Source organism: Pseudophryne corroboree, chromosome 6 (assembly GCF_028390025.1).
Source record: "Pseudophryne corroboree isolate aPseCor3 chromosome 6, aPseCor3.hap2, whole genome shotgun sequence".
NCBI classification, from domain to species: Eukaryota; Metazoa; Chordata; class Amphibia; order Anura; family Myobatrachidae; genus Pseudophryne; species Pseudophryne corroboree.
This window is the reverse complement of record NC_086449.1, coordinates 819119079-819128463: the sequence shown is the minus strand read 5'-3', so window position 1 is coordinate 819128463 and position 9385 is coordinate 819119079. Positions and strand designations below refer to the sequence as shown.

Here is a 9385-nt window from a genome sequence, read left to right as displayed (position 1 = left end):
GTAGAATGCTTTGCTGGATATTTGTGTAAGAAAATATATGGAGAGACACCCGTAGCTGTACTTGGCATAGTAAAACCCTTCTACGTTTCCCTTGGATTACACACAAGTAATCCGTTGTCACCATTTTGGTTCACGATCTGGAACCTTAACTCCGCAAACCTGTGTTAATTTTGTCGATGAAAATTTGGGACGTTGATCTCAGGACTAAACTGAAAAACAAGATTTTACTTACCGATAAATCTATTTCTCGTAGTCCGTAGTGGATGCTGGGACTCCGTCAGGACCATGGGGATTAGCGGCTCCGCAGGAGACAGGGCACAAAAATAAAAGCTTTAGGACTAGGTGGTGTGCACTGGCTCCTCCCCCCATGACCCTCCTCCAAGCCTCAGTTAGGATACTGTGCCCGGACGAGCGTACACAATAAGGAAGGATTTTGAATCCCGGGTAAGACTCATACCAGCCACACCAATCACACTGTACAACCTGTGATCTAAACCCAGTTAACAGTATGACAAACGTAGGAGCCTCTGAACAGACGGCTCACAACAATAACAACCCGATTTTTTTTGTAACAATAACTATGTACAAGTATTGCAGACAATCCGCACTTGGGATGGGCGCCCAGCATCCACTACGGACTACGAGAAATAGATTTATCGGTAAGTAAAATCTTATTTTCTCTGACGTCCTAGTGGATGCTGGGACTCCGTCAGGACCATGGGGATTATACCAAAGCTCCCAAACGGGCGGGAGAGTGCGGATGACTCTGCAGCACCGAATGAGAGAACTCCAGGTCCTCTTTAGCCAGGGTATCAAATTTGTAGAATTTTACAAACGTTTTCTCCCCGACCACGTAGCTGCTCGGCAGAGTTGTAATGCCGAGACCCCTCGGGCAGCCGCCCAAGATGAGCCCACCTTCCTTGTGGAATGGGCCTTGATAGATTTAGGCTGTGGCAGGCCTGCCACAGAATGTGCAAGTTGAATTGTGCTACAAATCCAACGAGCAATCGTCTGCTTAGAAGCAGGAGCACCCAGCTTGTTGGGTGCATACAGTATAAACAGCGAGTCAGATTTTCTGACTCCAGCCGTCCTTGAAATATATATTTTCAATGCCCTGACAACGTCCAGCAACTTGGAATCCTCCAAATCGCTAGTAGCCGCAGGCACCACAATAGGCTGGTTCAGGTGAAACGCTGAAACCACCTTAGGCAGAAACTGAGGACGCGTCCGCAGTTCTGCCCTGTCCGAATGGAAAATCAGATATGGGCTTTTATACGATAAAGCCGCCAATTCTGACACTCTCCTGGCTGAAGCCAGGGCCAGTAGCATGGTTACTTTCCATGTAAGATATTTCAAATCCACCGATTTGAGTGGCTCAAACCAATGGGATTTGAGAAAATCCAAAACTACATTAAGATCCCACGGAGCCACTGGGGGCACAACCGGGGGCTGTATATGTAGTACTCCTTTTACAAAAGTCTGGACTTCAGGAACTGAAGCCAATTCTTTCTGGAAGAAAATCGACAGGGCCGAAATTTGAACCTTAATGGACCCTAATTTGAGGCCCATAGACAATCCTGTTTGCAGGAAATGTAGGAATCGACCCAGTTGAAATTCCTCCGTCGGGGCCTTCCTGGCCTCACACCACGCAACATATTTTCTCCAAATGCGGTGATGATGTTGTGCAGTCACCTCCTTCCTGGCTTTTACCAGGGTAGGGATGACCTCTTCCGGAATGCCTTTTTCCCTTAGAATTCGGCGTTCAACCGCCATGCCGTCAAACGCAGCCGCGGTAAGTCTTGGAATAGACACGGTCCCTGCTGAAGCAGGTCCCGTCTTAGAGGTAGAGGCCACGGATCTTCCGTGAGCATCTCCTGAAGTTCCGGGTACCAAGTTCTTCTTGGCCAATCCGGAGCCACGAGTATCGTTCTTACTCCCCTTTGCCGTATAATTCTCAGTACTTTTGGTATGAGAGGCAGAGGAGGAAACATACACTGACTGGAACACCTACGGTGTTACCAGAGCGTCCACAGCTATTGCCTGAGGGTCTCTTGACCTGGCGCAATACCTGTCCAGTTTTTTGTTGAGGCGGGACGCCATCATATCCACCTTTTGGTTTTTCCCAACGGTTCACAATCATGTGGAAGACTTCTGGATGAAGTCCCCACTCTCCCGGGTGTAGATCGTGTCTGCTGAGGAAGTCCGCTTCCCAGTTGTCCACTCCCGGAATGAACACTGCTGACAGTGCTATCACATGATCTTCCGCCCAGCGAAGAATCCTTGCAGCTTCTGCCATTGCCCTCCTGCTTCTTGTGCCGCCCTGTCTGTTTACGTGGGCGACTGCCGTGATGTTGTCCGACTGGATCAACACCGGCTGACCCTGAAGCAGGGGTTTTGCCAGGCTTAGAGCATTGTAAATCGCTCTTAGCTCCAGTATATTTATGTGAAGAGACATCTCCAGGCTTGACCACACTCCCTGGAAGTTTCTTCCCTGTGTGACCGCTCCCCAGCCTCTCAGACTGGCATCCGTGGTCACCAGGACCCAGTCCTGTATGCCGAATCTGCGGCCCTCTAACAGATGAGCACTCTGCAACCACCACAGAAGAGACACCCTTGTCCGTGGAGACAAAGTTATCCGCTGATGCATCTGCAGATGCGATCCGGACCATTTGTCCAGCAGATCCCACTGAAAAGTTTGTGCGTGGAATCTGCCGAATGGAATCGCTTCGTAAGAAGCCACCATTTTTCCCAGGACTCTTGTGCATTGATGCACAGACACTTTTCCTGGTTTTAGGAGGTTCCTGACAAGTTCGGATAACTCCCTGGCTTTCTCCTCCGGAAGAAACACCTTTTTCTGAACCGTGTCCAGAATCATTCCCAGGAACAGCAGACGTGTCGTCGGGGTCAATTGAGATTTCTTTTTCATCCACTAGGGGTCACTGGAGTACTCTTGGGATATGGACGGCGTAGCAGAAACAAAGGCACTGAATATTTAAATTTAGAACTCTCCACCCCTCCATATCCCAGAGTACCTCAGTGTACGACCTCAGTGTTTTTTCTGTGCTCAAAGCACTAACATCGGCTTGTGGGAGTTCCCACACTTTGTGGAAGATTTTATTAATTTTTCATTTTTACTTTTTATTTTTTACTTTTTTCAAAAGCACATCCCTTCCCAGTTTCAGGAAAAACATGGGTCCGGGATGGTGCCGCTGCACGGGCAGCGCATGGCGTGTCGGTCCTCACAAAGAGCACCCTCACAGCCACAGGCAGCACTGCTCCTGCAACAGCTGGACGGAGCTTATACATAGAAGCCCCGTCGCAGCCATGACTGGATGACTGAAGAGCTGGACGGAGCTTACACATAGAAGCCCCGTCGCAGCCATGACTGGATGACTGAAGAGCTGGACGGAGCTTACACACAGAAGCCCCGTCGCAGCCATGACTGGAGAGCTGGACGGAGCTTACACATAAGAAGCCTGTCGCAGCCATGACTAAGATCACTGGAGAGCTGGACGGAGCTTACACATAAGAAGCCCCGTCGCAGCCATGATCAGGGATACAAGCAAGGTAGGCTGGGGAACGGGGCGGTCAGCGCAGGCTGCCGCCCCGCTATGTTGGTTTTAATATGCCGCTCATCCGCCCGCTACGTCTGCAAGCTCCATACAGCGCTACGTCCGCCCGTCCCAGCCACTCCGTCCGGCCGCCCAGCGCCATACGGCCGCAGACGCTCCCTCAGTTCTCAGCACTAAGACTGTGATAACCGGGCCGCCGCTCCGTCCGGCCACCCAGCACCATCTACCCGCAGATCAGTGCCAGCGCTAAGAGGCTGCAAGAAGGCCTCCCTGCAAGTCTACCCGGGCTTCCCGCAGAGACACAGCGTTACAGGGGGGAAGAGGGGCGGTGGAATCTGGCGGATCACAGCGGCAAGGGTATGTAAAATACCTATATGAACAGCAGCACAGTGTATATGCAGCTATATATATGTGACAGGTATTTATAATGTATTGTTACCTGTCCTGTGAGTTTCACTGTATAATAGGCTATTGAGCCTATATTTCTGTCTGTGATTATCACTGTATAATAGGCTATTGAGCCTATATTAATGTTTGTGATTATCACTGTATAATAGGTTATTCAGCCTATATATTAATGTCTGTTATCACTGTATAATAGGCTAGTGAGCCTATATTATTGCTGTATAATAGGCTATTGAGCCTATATTAATGTCTGTAATTATATTCATAGAGCATGTGTTGTACCCTGCCTGTGATTATCACTGTATAATAGGCTATATTAACACGGAAACAATTGTAACTTGTTCTGTGATTATCAGGGTCAGCATGGCAAAGGGGCCATTTTAACCAGGCTTCCTGTTTTCCAGTGTGTAATTCTGGAACATTCCTGCCATACATCTCTAAGCCACCAGAGGCGCAGGGGTGTTAGTGGGAATTTGGTTCGGGTTTCACATAAGCTGCCCATGTGAACTGCTTTTCACATAAAGAATACTCTGGTTTGTCTTCAGATCGAATAAATCTTTCGCCTTTTACTAAAGATTTCCGTGGAGAGGAACAACCATGAGTTTCATATAATTTTTTGATGCCTGCCTACGGCTGGGCTTAATATGCTTTTCAGCAATAAAAATATATATATGACACATAATAACTTCAATAAGTCGTGCAAGTGTCTGTCCGTTGCCTATTGTGGTGTCTGTCTGCATAGCGAGTAAGGCTCTAGCGCAGACTAAAAATAATTTTAAAGATCCTATGTTAAGCATTGGCAATTCAAATTAAAGGAGCGGTAACATCGGAGTCTCGGAAGTTACTCCGCCAGCTCTAACGAAGGACAGTCTTTCCAAAGGGCCAATTTCCCTTTGGGTACCAGGGTGTTTATTTAACTGGTCTTATAATTTAATGCACGATTCTATGTCAAATCTCACAGCGATAACTACGAGTGAGAAGGGTACATTAGACCAGCACTCAGATAGTGCGGGGTTTTTGACAACCATACATTGCTAAAACCCAGTGAGTCAATGTCTCCATTTTTACAGAGACTGAGTAGACTCTAACCACTATTTAATCGTTTCCACATCTAAATGACGCGATCCGCCATTGGTGAATTCGTCTGTGTCAAACATTATAAAGACCCAATATACATTTGGGTCACTAGACTCTATGTATGGAAACAATGATGATCACTGTTAATGAGAAGCTGCAGAGTATATCTGTAAAGCTTCTGCTAACGCCGGTTACTTCGATTCTCACTTTTCATCGTCGCTAGTTTCAGCACAAGGCCAGAGCTTGTTTGGTCCTAAATTTGATATTCAGCCATTACCGCATCCAGTATCAAAACGGAGATACTTGTGCCGGCGTTTAATCCCTTTAGACTTCAGTTTTTTCAAGGCGGTGGTACAAAAACAGTCACGCCTTGTAACGACAGGACGCTACAGTCAACAAGTCAGTGGCTTGACGACCTATTAGGCCATTTCCAATTGTGGAAGCGCGTCTTTACACGTTACATTTGCGGGGTTTCCAGACATCAACTCATGGATGTCTCCGCTAGTTACAGATTAAAGGATAAGACTGCCTCTGTCGAACGGTTTGGCAGGTTGCCATTTAGTCTCTGCTGGTTTCAGCTGTTTTTATTTCCAGGCATAGTACACCAACAGAGTCAGGGTTACTTATTCCCCTCTGTTTGGGGTAACAAAACCAGACAGCTCCGTCGCAGTCTCAATCAGCAAGTCACTTACTGCAGTTTGAAAATGGATTTTCTGCGGTTAGTATTTGCATATTTGGAGCCACAAAATTGCATAATTGCACTTGATCTTCACAATGCGTATTTACCCATTCCGGTTTGGTCATCACAGGTTCTAGCGTTTGCAAAACGCCACAACCATTAACCATTTCAGGTTCTACCGTTTGGCTTCTTGTCAACGCCTCGGGTATTCACCAAAGTGATGTTGGTGATGATAGCTCATCTCAGAGCCCTGCCAGTGACAATCGTTCCATACTTAGACGATCTGCTCATAAGAACTCTGTCTCAACAGAGGTTCCTCTTACTTGCGCTACTAATGTATACTACGGTGGCAGGTCAAGTTCAAAAACAATCGCATCTGATTCCGTCTGAACGACGTCAATTCCTAGGTAAGATTATAAATACGGTAAATTAAAGACATTTACCTACTACACCAGCAAGAACAAATATACCATCTAGTAATTAGTGCAAAAGCCACGCACACTAGCGGTACATTGGTGTATTCGACTGTTAGGAATAATGATGTGTTTTCAAAGCGCTTTAGTTCGCCGGGCTTCACTCGCGTTTCCCACAGGGGGGCGAGGGTGTATATACTCTGGACGAGAGTCTCAGAGGTTCAGGAGTTGTAGTTAAAATAGGTCAGCGACAGGGGTTCTAAAGCGGATCACGACAGATTGCTGTCGATAAATGTCCTGGAACTCCGTGCAATTTACAATGCACTACATGCTTCGCTTTCAGTCTGACCAAGTGCAGTCAGACAACGCAACGGGAGTTGCATACACAACAACAGGGAGGACCAAGAAGCCGCATGGCAATGCGGCAGGTAGCTCGAATCCTCAATTGCCCAGAACACCATTATGTGATGTTGTCGACGGGGTTCATTCCGCTAGTGGACATCTGTTAGACAGATGATCTCACCCGTCGGGATTTATATCCTGAAAACTGGGCATTAAATCCAGAGGTGTTTCATATGTGAATCCACAGGTGGGGTTACCCTCAGGTATACATGAGGGCATCTCGCCACAATTACATGTATCTGGCTCCACCACCATTTTCCGCTGCTCTCTCCGTTGCTAAAACGGATCATAAGACAGTTCGTCACAGTCATACTAGTGATATCTCATGGGTTTCGGAGAGCTTGCTTCTCGAATCTCCAAGGAATACTCGCACACGATCTTGGTCCGCTCATAATACGTCCAACCTGTTACAACAGGGACCGTTCTTTTACCCCTATTTACCTATGTACCGCGGCTGCGGTTGACGGGGTGGGGGTTCAGACCGCCCTCTTAAGAAAAGAAATAGGGCATTACAGTATCGGTTATACCAACCATGTTACGAGCTAGGAAGCCGCTTACGGCAGCTCATTATTACAAAATTTGGTGTGCCTATATAGGTGGGTGTGAAGCTCGGAAGTTTCCGACATCATCTTTCAAGTTACCCGTATTCTGTTATTTTACAGACGGGGTGAGATGGAGAACTGAGTTTATCTGCACTGAGGGTGCAGGTATCTGTGTGGTCAAGTTATTTTCAAAGACGTTTGACTCTATTGCGTCGGTACACACCTTTTCTACAAGGTGTCATCAAATGCAGCCTCCATTTATCCCACCTACAGCGCCATGCGACTTGAGGCTGGGTTCAGATCTTACAGTTTTCATATTTTGAACCCTTACAACAAATGGGGATTAAGTTTCTCACTTGGAAAACGTTTTCTTCTAGCCTTAGCTTCGGCAAGGGTTTTGTTTTCATATTTGGGTGCCTTGTATTCCAAGCCACCGTATTTGAGTTTTCTCATGTCAAAGCAGAACTTCGGACGAATTCCGATTTCTTATTCTTCACATCAATAAACCAATAGTGGTTCCTGTGTTGACAGCACATTCTAGAATTCTGAATGTGGTACACGCATTACGTGTCTATATGTCCCGAACGTCTACAGTACGTAATACGGATACGTTGTTTGTTCTCTATAATGCGGCCAACTGGGGTTAGCCAGTTTTCTCAGCAGACATTATCCAGTTGGATCAAAATGACTACAAGTCAGGCTTACTTGAAGGCTAAGTTACAGTCGCCTTCGTCAGTAATAGCTCATTCCACAGGTTCTGTGGGAATGTCAGGACCAGCTGGTCGTGGAGCGTCTACGACGCGGCTACATAGCCTTCAGTGCACACGTTTGTGCGCGTTTACACGTTATTAAACGGTTGCGGCATCAGCATCTAGCTTTGGCTGCCTACTGTTACAAGTGTCAAACAGCTCTCCCGCCCACAAGGGAAGCTTTGGTACGTCCCAAGAGTACTCCAGTGACCCCTAGTGGATGAAAAAGAAAATAGGATTTTGGTACTTACCAGGTAACTCCTTTTCTTTGAATCCATAGGGGGCACTGGACGCCCACCCAGAGCAGTTTTACCTGGGTTGTGTTAAGCTCACAGGAGCTTAGGGTAACACATTTTACCTGGTTTGTATTAAGCTCAAAGGAGCTTATGGTAACACATTTTCACCGATTGGTTCAAATTATAAAGGTCTATCGGTTATGGTGTCAACTGTTTAGTTGACAGTAACGTTATGGGTCAACTTTGTTGTTGTCCGTTATGTTATAGGAATTCTCCATTGTCAACCTCTCTATAGTAGTTCGCTCAGTAAAAACACTGAGGTCGTACACTGAGGTACTCTGGGATATGGAGGGGTGGAGAGTTCTAAATTTAAATATTCAGTGCCTTTGTTTCTGCTACGCCGTCCATATCCCAAGAGTACTCCAGTGCCCCCTATGGATTCAAAGAAAAGGATTTACCTGGTAAGTACCAAAATCCTATTTTTGGAAAATTCAGAATCCACCCGTGCTGTTGCAGCACTACTTGGGTTAGTGCTACTACGTCCTCCAGCTGTTCTCTGGACCTTGCCCTTATCAGGAGATCGTCCAAGTAAGGGATAATTAATACGCCTTTTCTTCGCAGAAGAAACATCATTTCGGCCATTACCTTGGTAAAGACCCGAGGTGCCGTGGACAATCCAAACGGCAGCGTCTGAAACTGATAATGACAGTTTTGCACCACGAACCTGAGGTACCCTTGATGTGAAGGGCAAATTGGGACATGCAGGTAAGCATCCTTGATGTCCAGGGACACCATAAAGTCCCCTTCTTCCAGATTCGCTATCACTGCTCTGAGTGACTCCATCTTGAACTTGAATTTTTGTATGTACAGGTTCAAAGATTTCAGATTTAGAATAGGTCTTACCGAGCCGTCCGGCTTCGGTACCACAAATAGTGTGGAATAATACCCCTTTCCCTGTTGTAGGAGGGGTACCTTGACTATCACCTGCTGAGAATACAGCTTGTGAATGGCTTCCAATACCGTCGCCCTGTCTGAGGGAGACGTTGGCAGAGCAGACTTTAGGAACCGGCGAGGGGGAGACTTCTCGAATTCCAACCTGTAACCCTGAGATACTACCTGCAGGATCCAGGGGTCCACCTGTGAGTGAGCCCACTGTGCGCTGAAATTCTTGAGTCGACCCCCCACTGCCCCTGAGTCCGCTTGTAAAGCCCCAACGTCATGCTGAGGGCTTTGCAGAAGCCGGGGAGGGCTTCTGCTCCTGGGAGGGAGCTGCTTGGTGCACTCTCTTACCCTTTCCTTTGCCTCGGGGC

The 9385-nt window shown here is 47.1% G+C and overlaps 1 non-coding gene across 1 annotated transcript; it reads left to right on the top strand.

Moving 5' to 3' along the window:
- Positions 1-4502: 4502 nt before the first annotated feature.
- On the top strand, positions 4503-4617 carry LOC134938669 (U5 spliceosomal RNA). Its single transcript, XR_010181183.1, has one exon. It is a non-coding gene; the product is annotated as a U5 spliceosomal RNA (small nuclear RNA).
- The last annotated feature ends 4768 nt before the right edge of the window (positions 4618-9385 follow it).